Below are 12890 nucleotides of genomic sequence, written 5' to 3' on the forward strand. Positions count from 1 at the left end.
AAATCAGAAGCTATAGTGATGTAGTGCTGAAACAAAGGTGAATTCTAAAATGAAATGAGGTCAGAGCCAAGTGCCATGATTTTGCAGGTAGTTAAAAATGAACTGAGAAGTCACCATCTGGTGGGAGGCATCTTAGGGAAGCAGCCACCTTCTGTAGGACATAAATAGAATAAAAGCTTGTTGAGCTATTTATTCTTAGATGGTTGTGATCATGTTTTGCTCTTCTGCTGAAATGTACCCATCTTACAATCTCACATTTGTGGGATGGATGCTCTTAGCTAACTCTGGGCCAGTTATTCAATTAATTCATTCTGAGAAGTTTTAGAAGACAGTCACCTCTCTCAATGCCTAAGTTCGCCTTACCTCTCCAGGTAAGGAGACATACCTCATATTTTACCTCCAGGTAAGGAGAGGTAAAATATGAATGTGTTATTAGATGTTAGTCCTTTCTTGTTGATCCTTCTAGAATCACTCATCAAGAAATTTCAGGTGAGGTAGGAGAGTAGCTCAGCACCAAGAAGAAAAACTGGGGGGGGGGGGGCGGGGGGCTAGTGAGATCTTATACCTCCCCTGCAATCACAGCTTCTATGTGTAAGGGCTAGGAAACACATACCCACTTGTAGAAAGCAGTTTATATGCAAATGGAGATTTCAGCTCTGTTTCCTTACAGAAAAATATTGAGTATTATTCAAAATCATTTGAAACAGATTTACAAACCATATAAAAAAGTAACCTGTACAATAAACAACAATGCTAATTCATCTTTGTATAGTGTTTTATAAGCATTCTCACAAAAATGATCTTATTCCTCATAACAACCCTGTGAGGTAGGTAACGTAAGTAAAAACCCTATTTTACACATGGAGAAACTGAGATTCAGAGAGATTAAACAGAGCTCCAGCATGGTATATAGCTAGTACACGGAGGGAAGAAAGAAAGGTGAAAGTGTTTGCTTTGAAGTGACTATGATAACAACTACCATTTATTGAACACTTACCCTGTGCCAGTCATTATGTCAATCATTTTAAGGATATTATTGCATTATAAAAATATTATTGTTTCTTAAAGCCCAAAGATGAGTATCCACTAATAAGAGGAAAATGAAAAACTGACTTGCTAAAAAACTTAATTCAGCAAAACAATTTAGGGCAGATGACGATGTTGATGATAATTATCATTTGCTGAACAACTAGTATTTGCCAGACACTGTTCTAAGCACTTAATCTAACCAACGAGACAGATATTATTTATCTCATTTACACGTGAAAAATATAAGACACAGAGAGATTGACTTGCCTGTGATTATATAGTTGGTTAAATGACGGAACATTCTAGTATATGTCATGGGATACCAGATATCTGGTTAACTGAATTTTTTACTCTTTACATAATTCTTCAACTATCGTGAAAACTCACCTATTGTAGACCTAACAAGATAGCTGATATTTTATTTTATTTTATTTTATTTATTTACTTATATATATATATTTTAAAAGATTTTATTTATTCATGAGTGACACAGAGAGAGAGAGAGAGAGAGAGAGAGAGAGAGGGGCAGAGACACAGGCTGAGGGAGAAGCAGGCTCCATGCAGGGAGCCCGACGTGGGGCTAGATCCCAGGTCTTCAGGATCACGCCCTGGGCCGAAGGCAGTGCTAAACTGCTCAGCCACCCAGGCAGCCCGATACCTGGTATTTTAAACACTTTGTTTCCCATTCCTCTTTTTAAGCTTTTCAATGTGAGTTGTTTTTCTCCTACCCTTCAATTAAAGCTTAGGCAGGCCCCATGTATTTTCTGGCCACCCTTAAGTAAAGTCCTATAATCATGTTAGGTCACAAATACAATCTGAGTACGTTATCATAAGTGATCAACAATAGATAATAAATCAAAATCCCAACATTGTTTTAACATTAAAATTTTTCCACTTCTCCCAACAAGGACCTGGACATACACAAGTTGGGAGTGAGAGGAGTCCTCTTTTTCTTCTCTGCTCCTCTTTCCCTAGTCTTTTTTGCTTTGTTTTGTTTTAAGATTTTATTTATTTATTCATGAGAGACACAGAGAAAGAGAGAGAGCGAGGCAGAGACACAGGCAGAGAGAGAAGCAGGTTCCCTGCAGGGAGCCCGATGTGGGACTCCACCCTGGATCTCCAGGATCACTCCCCGGGGCTGAAGACAGGCGCTAAACTGCTGAGCCATCCAGGGATCCCCTCCCTAGTGTCTTAACTATGGTTTCTGATTTCTGTTTCCAACAGGGTTGATGTTGGTATGGGACAGGGAAAAGATATGAAAAGAATGAGAAAAGTCATATATGACTATTACCGTTGTGAGGTGGCTTTGTGTTCTCTGGGACTGGAGATGTGTAACTGACTTTTTTCACACGGTCCATTTTTATTGGCTCTTTGGAAATCTCCAACCTTGTTAAAAGGCCTCCCAACTTCAGTGCCTTTGGTCTGGGTGAATAGATTTTGTTCCGGCAGTTTACTCTCTCCCAGCTCCTAGCATCCCATAGCACATCTCCACTTCCCTTCTTCCGAGGTCCTTATTACCCTTCCAAGTAGCAATATTGGATAGAATCTAGTACAGATGCCGTGCTGGCTGAGGAGTCACTTTTAAAGCTCGCTTTAACATTCACCTCTCATCCCACTTCCCTTTTGCAATGTGACTTTTCTATGCCTTCCATGAAGAAATGGGCTCAAAGAAGAAGAAGAAGGAGGAAGAGGAGGAGGAGGAGGAGAAGAAATGATCTATTTTCCTTCCTTTTTGAAACTGGGATGATCCTAATAAAATGAGGCAAAAGTGATGCTATGTGATTTCCAGGCCCAGACTTTGAGAGATCTTACAGCTTCCATTTTTACACTTCTGAAGTCTGAGTCATCATGTAAATTAGTCCAATTACTCTGCTGGAGACGGAGGCTCTGCCAGAGACCAGGTAATCCAGTCATGCCAGCTGAGGCACCAGATACCAACGTGAAGACATTTTAGATTCTCCAGCAGCACAGAGCCAGAGATTCTCCAGCCAACACCACAGAGACAAGCCAGCCCTGAGCCCTGCCCAAATTACAGAATTGTAGCAAATAAATTACTGCTTTGTTTTTTGTTTTGTTTTTTACTGCTTTCTGTTTTTAAGTTCCTATGTTTTGGGCTGGTGTTTGCACTGGGTTCTGTTTTAGCAGTAATAAATAACGGATACAGAAGTCACCTATTTACGGTAAGTACTTGTGTATTCCTTAACCTAGTCCTCTGCAGGAAGAGCAGATAACACTCGGTCATTCTAGAACTGGCTAAAGCTACTGATGCACCCAACTTGCAGATTTCCCAAGTAGAGTCAGGCAGCAATCTAGTAAAGTCAAACATATACTTGACATATTGCCCCAGAAACCCCATTTCTAGCCCAAGGAAATGAAGACATGTTCACACCAAGATCTATATTCAAATTCTTAAAACAGCCTTGTTTATAATGGCCAAAAACTGGGGAAATTCATCAACGGGTGATTAAGACAAACTCATCGATAAAACTACTGATATATGCAACAACACAAGTGAATCTCAAAAGCAATTTGATCATTGAAAGATGGCAGACACAACAAGCTACATTCTATATGATTCTATTTATATGACATTTGCAAAAAGATGAAACTATAGGGACAAAAATCAAATCGGTGTTTGTAAGTAGCTGAGAGAATACGGAAATTAGCTACAAAAGAGCAACAGAGAACCCTTGGGGGTAATGATGTCATGTTATTTATATGACTGTATACATTTGTCAGAGCTTAGAGGACTATATACCTAAAGAAGAAAGGTGTATTTTATGTATATATGTATGTATATCTCAATAAAACTGAATTAGCAGATAAAAAATAAATTCAATAAACCTACTTGTGCTTTCTCTTCATGAGAAACACATATCAAGCCAGCCAAATGGTCCCACTGAGGTCCCGTTCATTGGACTTTAAGTGTCAGATCCCCTACTCCACTCTCTTTGGATGGTAAAAATTATAATTACATAATTACAGCACAGCATTGCTATCTCTAAATTAATTATCCTTAAAAATCTTTCAACCTTCCAAAACTCCAAACCTTTTATACTTTTACCATGGGTGAATCATCTAACATAACTCTGAGCTATTTCCTTTGAAAATTTGCGTCTGGATTACCATACCCTTTGGAATATGGCCTCTATTGTATCTTGGCGTCTCCACTGAAACTTTTTGATCTATTATTCTTTCACATATATTTATATACATTAATATACACACTGTGACACTACATTGAGAAAAATTATTTTCATGTCTAGTGCTAGGAAATTGCTAGGAAATACTTATTTACCTATATATCTACCATTTGAAATGCTTTTGATTCTTTTGTAAAGATCTGAATTTCTTTGTTATCATTTTCCATCTACCTGAAGAGCTTGCTTTTGCATTTCTTGCAGTTTGTTGGCAATGAATTCTCTTGGTTTTCCTTTACCTGAAAATGTGCTTATTTTGCCATCATTATTGACAGATGTTTTGCTGACTATAGAATTCTGGGTTTTCTGTTCTTTCTTTAAAGCGCCTTAAAGATATTGTTCTTCTGTTTTCTAAGCTCATTGTTACTGATGAGGCTGTTTAAATTGTTTGAATTCATTTGAACATTTGAGTTGTTCCTCTTTACACAATGTGTCATTTTGCTCAGGCTTTTTTCTCAAGATTTTCTAAACACCTTGGGTTTCACTATGATATGACTGGGTGTGGCATTTCTCCGGACTTATGCAGATTGGGGCTTTCTGAGATTCTTGAAGCTATAAATTTCTTTCCTTTACCAAATTGAGAAAATTTCAGCCATTATTTCTTCAAATATCTTGTTCTTCCCATTTTCTCTCTTCTCTCCTTCTGGGATTCCAGTTATACAATGTTAGAGCTTTTGATATTGTTCCTCAGGCCTTTGAGGCTTTTAATTTTTTTTATCTTTTCTTTCTGTTCTTTAATTTGTTTAACTTCTATTGACTTATTATTAAGTTCATTAATCCCTTCTTCTATCATATGCATTCAGTGGATATTTTTGTCATACATTGTGTTTTTCAGTTCTAGAATTTTTATTTTTTGTAGTTTCTATTTCCTTATTGAGATTTCTTATCTTTTCACATGTTGTGAGCATATTTTTCTTTATTTCCTAAAGCATAGTTATAACAGCTGTTTTAACATATGTGTCTGATACGTCCAACATCTGTGTTTTCTTAGAGGCAAAGCCTCTTTCTTCTTTAAAATTTTTCATGTTTTCTGTTTCTTCATCAAGCAATTACGGATTGTATTTTAGTGAGTGATACGTTGTAGAGACTCTAGATTCTGCTATATTTCTCTGAGAGGTGTCCATTGTTTTAATAAATACTTAAAATAGTGAGATTCAAGCTACCAACTCTTCTGCAATAGGTAGCAGCTTAAATCTCTGTACTGTTCTTTAGTTTTAGTTGGCTTGAGTCTGCCCCACATAGGTATGATTCAGGGTTCAGCCAGAAATTTAGGAAGAGTCTATACATGTAATTTGGAGCTGCCTCTTTCTAGAACTCTCCTTTCTTGGATTTCCTCCCTCAATTTCCAATGGCTCTAGTTGCCCTAAACTCTGTCCTGTGGTTCTTCCGTCAGTAAGACTATTGGATTTTTTGCTTCCCCATTTGGTGCAGTCCAAAAGTTATAAAAAATGAGAAATTTACCCAGTGCTGTTCTCTTCATCCGGTTACTAACTCTACTTCATTGTCTGCCTGCTTTGGGTCATTATCCAATTCCTTCAGAGAGTTGATTTCTTTTTTTTTTTTTTTAAACATTTTTTATTATTATTTATTTATGATAGTCATACAGAGAGAGAGAGAGAGAGGCAGAGACACAGGCAGAGGGAGAAGCAGGCTCCATGCACCGGGAGCCTGACGTGGGATTTGATCCTGGGTCTCCAGGATCGCGCCCTGGGCCAAAGGCAGGCGCCAAACTGCTGCGCCATCCAGGGATCCCAGAGAGTTGATTTCAATATTCAGTCAAGAGTTTATAATTGTTATCTATAGAAGATTTGATTCAATAGGCACTACTCTGCCAGTCACAGCTGGAAAGAGTCAGTAATATAGTGTACTAAATATAAATCCAAATTTTGGGGCCCCCTAGCAAAATATCCATATATATAATCTCTGTACAAAAAAATGTTTGAGGGAGGTGTTGATTTTCCTCATTTTATAAAAAAAAAGATGAGGTTCAAAGAAATTAAAGAGACTTGCTTTATCAACTAGGGTCCAGGAAGAAAACAGAACTTAACTCAGTGCCTCTAAATAATAGACTACCCACAAAGAAACGGTCAAAGTTAGGGAAACCAAAAAGGACGCTGAAGCACCCAGAGCTTAGCAGCAGAGGAAAGCTGTTGCTATTCCTAACACTGAAGGAGGAGTGGGAGGAAAAAGTGTAACCAGAGTCTCGGGAAAGCTGAAGTCACGTAGAAGGAACTGTCAGGCATGACCTGTAGTTATAGAGGAACCCTGGCACCACCAACAATGCTTTGCTGAGTCATGGAAGAGGCAAAGAAGAAAACCTAACCTCTCTCTCCTCTTACTGTCTACCTTCCTTCCAGGTCTGAGTTAATTCAATAAAAAGCCAACTGGGTAAGGCAGTACAGGAAATAGAGATCACAAGGAGCCAGCCTCTAGGAGGGACATAGAGGAGAAAAGGATGGATGGACTCAGCAAACCATAAATAGCCTGCACGTTGCCTAAGACAAGGTTGCCAGATTTAGCAAAAAAAAAATACAGGATACCTTGTTAAATTTGAATTTCAGATTATTTTAAAAGTAATTTTTTAGTGTTTGTCCCATGTTAATAGAATATACTTACAATTAAAAACTTATTCACAAAAACAAAACAACAAAAAAAACTTATTCACTGTTTACTTAAAATTCAAATTTAACTCAGTGTTCTGTCTTTTATGTGGCAACTTAGTCTAGACCAGCAAGTAAGAGAAACTTATTCTGAGTCCAAGCCTAAGATCCAACCCCAGTAGTCTTCTTTCTACTATCCCACAAGTTTTTGTTTTTGTTTTTGTTTTAATATTTCCTATGTCTACCTTGTACAAGTATATCTCCTTCACCAGACTGTAAGCATCTTGGGGTGAAGGACCAAGTCTTATTCATCTGTGTATCTTATTTTTATCTCTCTCAAACTCACTCCCAGAATTTTACAATATTTTGTCTGTAATAGGTGCTTCATACATTTTTGTTGAGCATGTTGAGCTCTTTATGGATATATCATTGAATTTGTTTTTCACTGCATATTTATTTAAGATAAATTTCTGCTAAAGTCATATATTGACTCAGATGAAAGTCCTATGTCAAGTCAATTGCCATAAGTATTCAGACCACATTTTCTACCTTTACTTTCAAAGTTAAAAGTTTTTTGTTGTTTTGTTTTAGATGGGGGGAGGGGGAGACAAGGGGAAAGGGGCAGAGGGATAGAGAGAATTTTAAGCAGGCTCTATGCCCAAAACAGCACAGGCTATCTATCTGTTTTAAGTGAATAAATATTTTTTTAATGGAACTAAAATTAATGCTGTATGTAACTCAGGCCATCATGTGCTAGTTCATTGGTTTCAGAAAAGTGATTTTGTAGTCTGTTCCTTAAAATATGAACAGACCTGGGCGCCTGCGTAGCTCAGCCAGCAGAGCCTCTGCCTGTGGCTCAGGTCATGATCCCAGGGTCTTGGGACTGAGTCCTGCATCAGGCTCCCTGCTCAACCCAGAGCCTGCTTCTCCCTCTCCCTCTGCTGCTCTCCCCAGTATGTGCTATCTCAAGTAAATAAATAAAGTTTTTAATATACATATATATTTATGAACAGATCTGTCTGAATAATATGTGATAATTGAAACTTCTCAGACCATAATAAAATTCTAATCCATGTCTTGGTAAAAGAAAAACCTTGAGTTTGGGTCTATTACTCTATAGGTTTCCATGTGACCTTTTCCAATCATACAAATACCCAAAATCTTTGCATATATATTATGCATTAAGTGCTTTACAGTCATCATTTAATTTATTCTCCTAGACGGTAAGCATTATGTGATTATGATACTTATAAGGTAAGTAATACAAGATTATTACTGTTCCACAGACAAGGACACTGAGGTATAGAGAGGTTATGCAACCTGCCTAAGATCACATAGCTAGTAAGTGTTAGAAGTAATAATCAAATCTATGTCTATCAGATTAATAAGCAAATGTTCTTAATCTTTCCTCTTCTGATTTCTTAATTTATCTTCACCCAGCAGTAAAAAAGAAAAAAAATGAAATATGCTCTACTAGACTAACATATTATGAACCAATTGTGTACATTGTAAAATATACAAAGATTGAAATTTTTAAAGAATAAGGAAGCATAAATATAAGCAGAAGCACCCATAGTTTTATCACATAATCCATGGATCATCTTGTAGGTGCCCTATGTGCTGAATATCCATTCTCAAGAATGTTGTTCTAAATTAGATTCTTTAGAAAATGTTTGACTTTTTTAATGAAAATATTGTTCATAGCTTTTGCCAAATCTAAATTGACTATGTCTGAATTCAAAATATCCTTGACAAGGCCATTTCAACCTGATTTAGCAGGAACAGGGAGATATAGTATAGAGTGAGAATAGTGGCTGAGAGTGATGGCTACAGAGAGAACTGGAGAAAATAAAAGGGATGGAAGGATGTTCATCGGCATTCAGATATTAACTAAGTAATCTTTGTTTATGTGTAAAATTGGGCCAATTAACATTTTAAAACATAACAGTTTAGAGTCCTTTTTATAATGAGAACAAACAGTAAATATTAATGCAAGCATTTATATAAAATATAGATAAGTAATACATATTACATATGTACACATAATTATATTAAAAAAATAGAAAGCGAACCATGTTATGACACAAACCAGCCATTTCTTAAAATTGAATGCATGATTATAAATGTTACCACCAAATCAACCAATTACTGAATCTATAATTTTTATGGATTGATTATATATTACTAAAAAGTGGATTAAGTAAAAAGCACATATTTAAACACAGAAAATCTATCAAAATTGTTTCACAAACATGTGCCTGGATTTCTTGGTCATTCATGTGATCTGGTTTTTGTAAGATGACATAAATAAAATCTATGTCTCTAATGAATGAAGACCCATAAGAAAATCATCACATATATCTGAATGAATTTTTTTTAAGATTTTATTTATTTATTCATAAGAGAGGCAGAGACATAGGCTGAAGGAGAAGCAGGCTCCCCACAGGGAACCTGTTTTGGGACTTGATCCCAGGACCCTGAGATCACGCCCTGAGCCACCCAGGCATACTTGAATGAATTTTCTTTAATTCTTTTCACTACTAACATTATTTTGCTGTTCTTTGACTCTCAAGCATATTTTCCTTGGTCGTTTTTTGATTGTCCATGTTCTGGGAATGAGACAGGGGAGATGTGGATGTAGAAATGGTGCCTCTAACCACTTTGTGACTTTGAAATTTTCTTTAGCCTTTCTATGAGGCCTTCTCCTTCTTAGTCATCCTTAAACTACAGATTCCTACCTTTGAGGTTCTTTTTCAATTTGAAGTCAGAAAATTCCCAACAAAGAGCTACTTGACATCTTTCTGCAAAGGAGCTATGTTCCCATAAACATTACCATTATGCATCTGTAAAAGCAGACCTTATGAGAATTTCCTAGGAAATTCCTAAGTCATATCACGTATAAGGGGGAAAAAGATATCTCAGAGCTAAATTTCCTAATAAATACTAATTAATGTAATCACCTATTTCATTAACTAAAACCTCACCTTCAGTACCTAACTTCCAATTTCTTATGACAAGGAATAGGCTATAGAATATCTTTTCTTCAAACCTGTATTTCCTGTTCTTATTTATTAAATGTTTTCTTCTTCATAAATTAAAAAAAAAAATTTAAGCACCAGCTTTGAGGTCCTAAAAGATGCAATTTATTATTTCTGCTCTAAATTTGCAGATTCTGTTGCTATAAAATGTCCTTTCTTTGTCATTCTTTGAAAGAAATGAGCCTTTGGAAAAAGTAATTGTTGCCATAGTTTTATTTTTTAACCAAACATTATCTCTCATGCTAAAGAAGTAGCCATGCATTCACCGTTCCCAGAACATCACAATAAACATTGTTTTGATCATGAAACTGGGCACTGATTTTATTAAGCTTTAACTTAATTGGACCCATTGCAAGGATTCCGGGCAAAACAACCTACTGTAAAGCTGAATTTAGAGAGGGCATGTACGGCAGACATTGTCTCTGTTTTTTCCAACGTTACAACTACATGACAGATTTTATAATGCCTAAATTACTCCTGGGAAGAAACTCGGTGCCAAGGAAACTAATTGCTTTAATTCTTCAAATCAATGAGGTATAATCTATTAAATTACTGTTAATTAATATACACACAGACTATTCCACAATTTTTTTAAAGTTTGTTCTGTGTTCCTTAATACTCCTACACATTCATATAACTTAAATTTGCAACACAAACGCCAAAACGTCATTTACAACATAAGAGTGAATGAGATATATAATTTATCTTGTATATAATTTATCATAATAGGCATAATGCTGCAGGTACTTATTTACTCATTTTTATTTATACTCTTGACTCTTTCCACAAAGGATTTAGAAGATTATGTAAAAATCTTGGTATGTACAATATAAGGACTGAGAGATAACAATGGTAAATATCAAACAAAGCTGTGTTTTGCCATGGGTGATTGTATTTTAAAATTCTACCACACTGCTAAAAAAAAAAGCGACGTCAATATACTAAAGAATAGAATGTTAATATGTAATTTAATCAACACTATACATTAGGTAATAGATACACAATGAAGATGAGTCTTAGAATAATTCAGTTGTAGGAGATGTTAGATCTAAGAGGGTTAGTTTTAACATCAGCTGGAAATTGTTTTAAAGATTTTATTTACTTATTCATGAGAGACACAGAGAGAGGGAGAGACACAGGCAGAGGGAGAAGCAGGCACCATGCAGGAAGCCTGATGTGGGACTCGATCCTGGGACTCCGGGGTTATGACCTGGGCTGAAGGCAGGTGCTAAACCCCCAAGCCACCCAAGGATCCACACAGCTGGAAATATTAATTGCTACAGAAGCACCTGGGTGGCTCAGTCCGTAAGCATCTGACTCTTGATTTCTGCTCAGGTCATAATCTGAGGGTAGTAAGATGGAGCCCTGCCTCTCGGGCTCTGTGCTGTGCTGGGCGTGGAGCCTGCTTAAGATTCTCTTTCCCTCTATCTCCCCCTGCCCCACCCCTGCTTCATGCTCTCATTCTCTATCTCTCTTTCTCTCTCTCAAATAAATAAATACATGGAACATTAATTGCTACATATTTGATTATGTGAAATACCATCATGGAGCCAAGTGGAGGGCTCTATGGAAAATTTAGTTCCCTCCACCCCATGCATAATTTTCATCAACCCCCAAGTCTCCCCAGAGAAACATTCAATCTTAGTAAAAAAACATTTCTTATATAAGCCTTGCTTTAGCACCTTCTTTCAACCAGCCCAAGCCCTTCCTGTGTAGAAACGTTGGAGCCGGGATCCCTGGGTGGCGCAGCAGTTTAACGCCTGCCTTTGGCCCAGGGCGCGATCCTGAAGACCCAGGATCGAATCCCACATCGGGCTCCCGGTGCATGGAGCCTGCTTCTCCCTCTGCCTGTGTCTCTGCCTCTCTCTCTCTCTCTCTGTGACTATCATAAATAAATAAAAAATTAAAAAAAAAAAAAAAAGAAACGTTGGAGCCACCACTAGCAATCTGCAAAATCATAGGTTTTATGATGGCCTCGGTTCAAATCTCTATTTGCTGCCAAATCTGTTTTCAAAGATCAAGGAAAAGAAGGAAAACACTTCAAAGTTTAAAAAAAAAAAATCTGTTATTAAGATATTTGATAGAGAACGTAAACGTGAAGTCTACGTAAAGAAAGACATGAACTTACTGCAGATCCAAAATCATCACTAAAATAGATCTAATATGGGGGATCCCTAGGTGGCTCAGCGGTTTAGCGCCTGCCTTTGGTCCAGGGTGTGATCCTGGAGTCCCGGGATCGAGTCCCACGTCGGGCTCCCAGCATGGAGCCTGCTTCTCCCTCTGCCTGTGTCTCTGCCTCTCTCTCTCTCTCTCTGTGTATCATAAATGAATAAATAAATCTTTAAAAATAAATACATAAATAAAATAGATCTAATATCGTGTTGTTGGTGTTTTTAAATAGCAGCCTGTGTTTATGGTTTGAGTTGTCTCAGGTTTTGAAATTGCTTTGTAGGTAAACACTTTTGTTGGAATTCCCCAAGTTTCTCTACTTGTTCTATATTTCTCCTAATTCTACTTGCTCTTCCTGAGTAATTTTTAATATTGTCATAATTTTAACTACACCTAAATGCTATTGACTACCAAATCTGGGTATTTAACAGAAACATCCAATTATTACACATTCACCTCCAACCATCTCCTAAAATTTCCCCTAGATATGATATAGATTTTCTCAATCTCAACTCCGCCCTAAACTGAAGTCATGGTATCTTCCTTAACCTATGCCCCCTCTTCTAATTACGTAATTGTTCGTACCCAATCCTCCTGATCAGCCACGTTAGAAACTGAATCTTTCCTATCCCTCACTTTCCCAACATTCGATCAATGATCAAGTTCTGTCAATCTTCTAAACATTTTTTGAAGCTTGCCTTCCTTCTACGGCCAAGTGCAGGTCTTCATTTTTGCTCCCCTAGAACAATGGTCTCCTAACTGGCCTCTCTGCCATCAATTTTGTCCCTCTACAATTGTCTCCTCGACTCCTGCCAGAGAGTTCTGGAATGCTACCTGTGTGTTCTAAAACACAA

The 12890-nt window shown here is 37.1% G+C and overlaps 1 long non-coding RNA gene across 5 annotated transcripts in view; it reads right to left on the reverse strand.

Annotated features, from left to right (window-relative positions):
- The window catches only part of LOC140642534 (uncharacterized), a 37711-nt gene extending 24868 nt beyond the window's left edge, over window positions 1–12843 (reverse strand). For 3 of the 5 annotated variants that reach the window (XR_012038970.1, XR_012038971.1, XR_012038968.1), the window contains exon 1: window positions 12622–12843. This is a non-coding gene — a long non-coding RNA (uncharacterized lncRNA). The remainder of the gene's footprint in view (window positions 1–12621) is intronic. The other 2 variants (XR_012038969.1, XR_012038967.1) reach the window with 2 other exon arrangements.
- Window positions 12844–12890: the final 47 nt, after the last annotated feature.

The sequence above is a fragment of the Canis lupus genome, chromosome 11 (genome assembly GCF_048164855.1).
Source record: "Canis lupus baileyi chromosome 11, mCanLup2.hap1, whole genome shotgun sequence".
Taxonomy (NCBI): domain Eukaryota; kingdom Metazoa; phylum Chordata; class Mammalia; order Carnivora; family Canidae; genus Canis; species Canis lupus.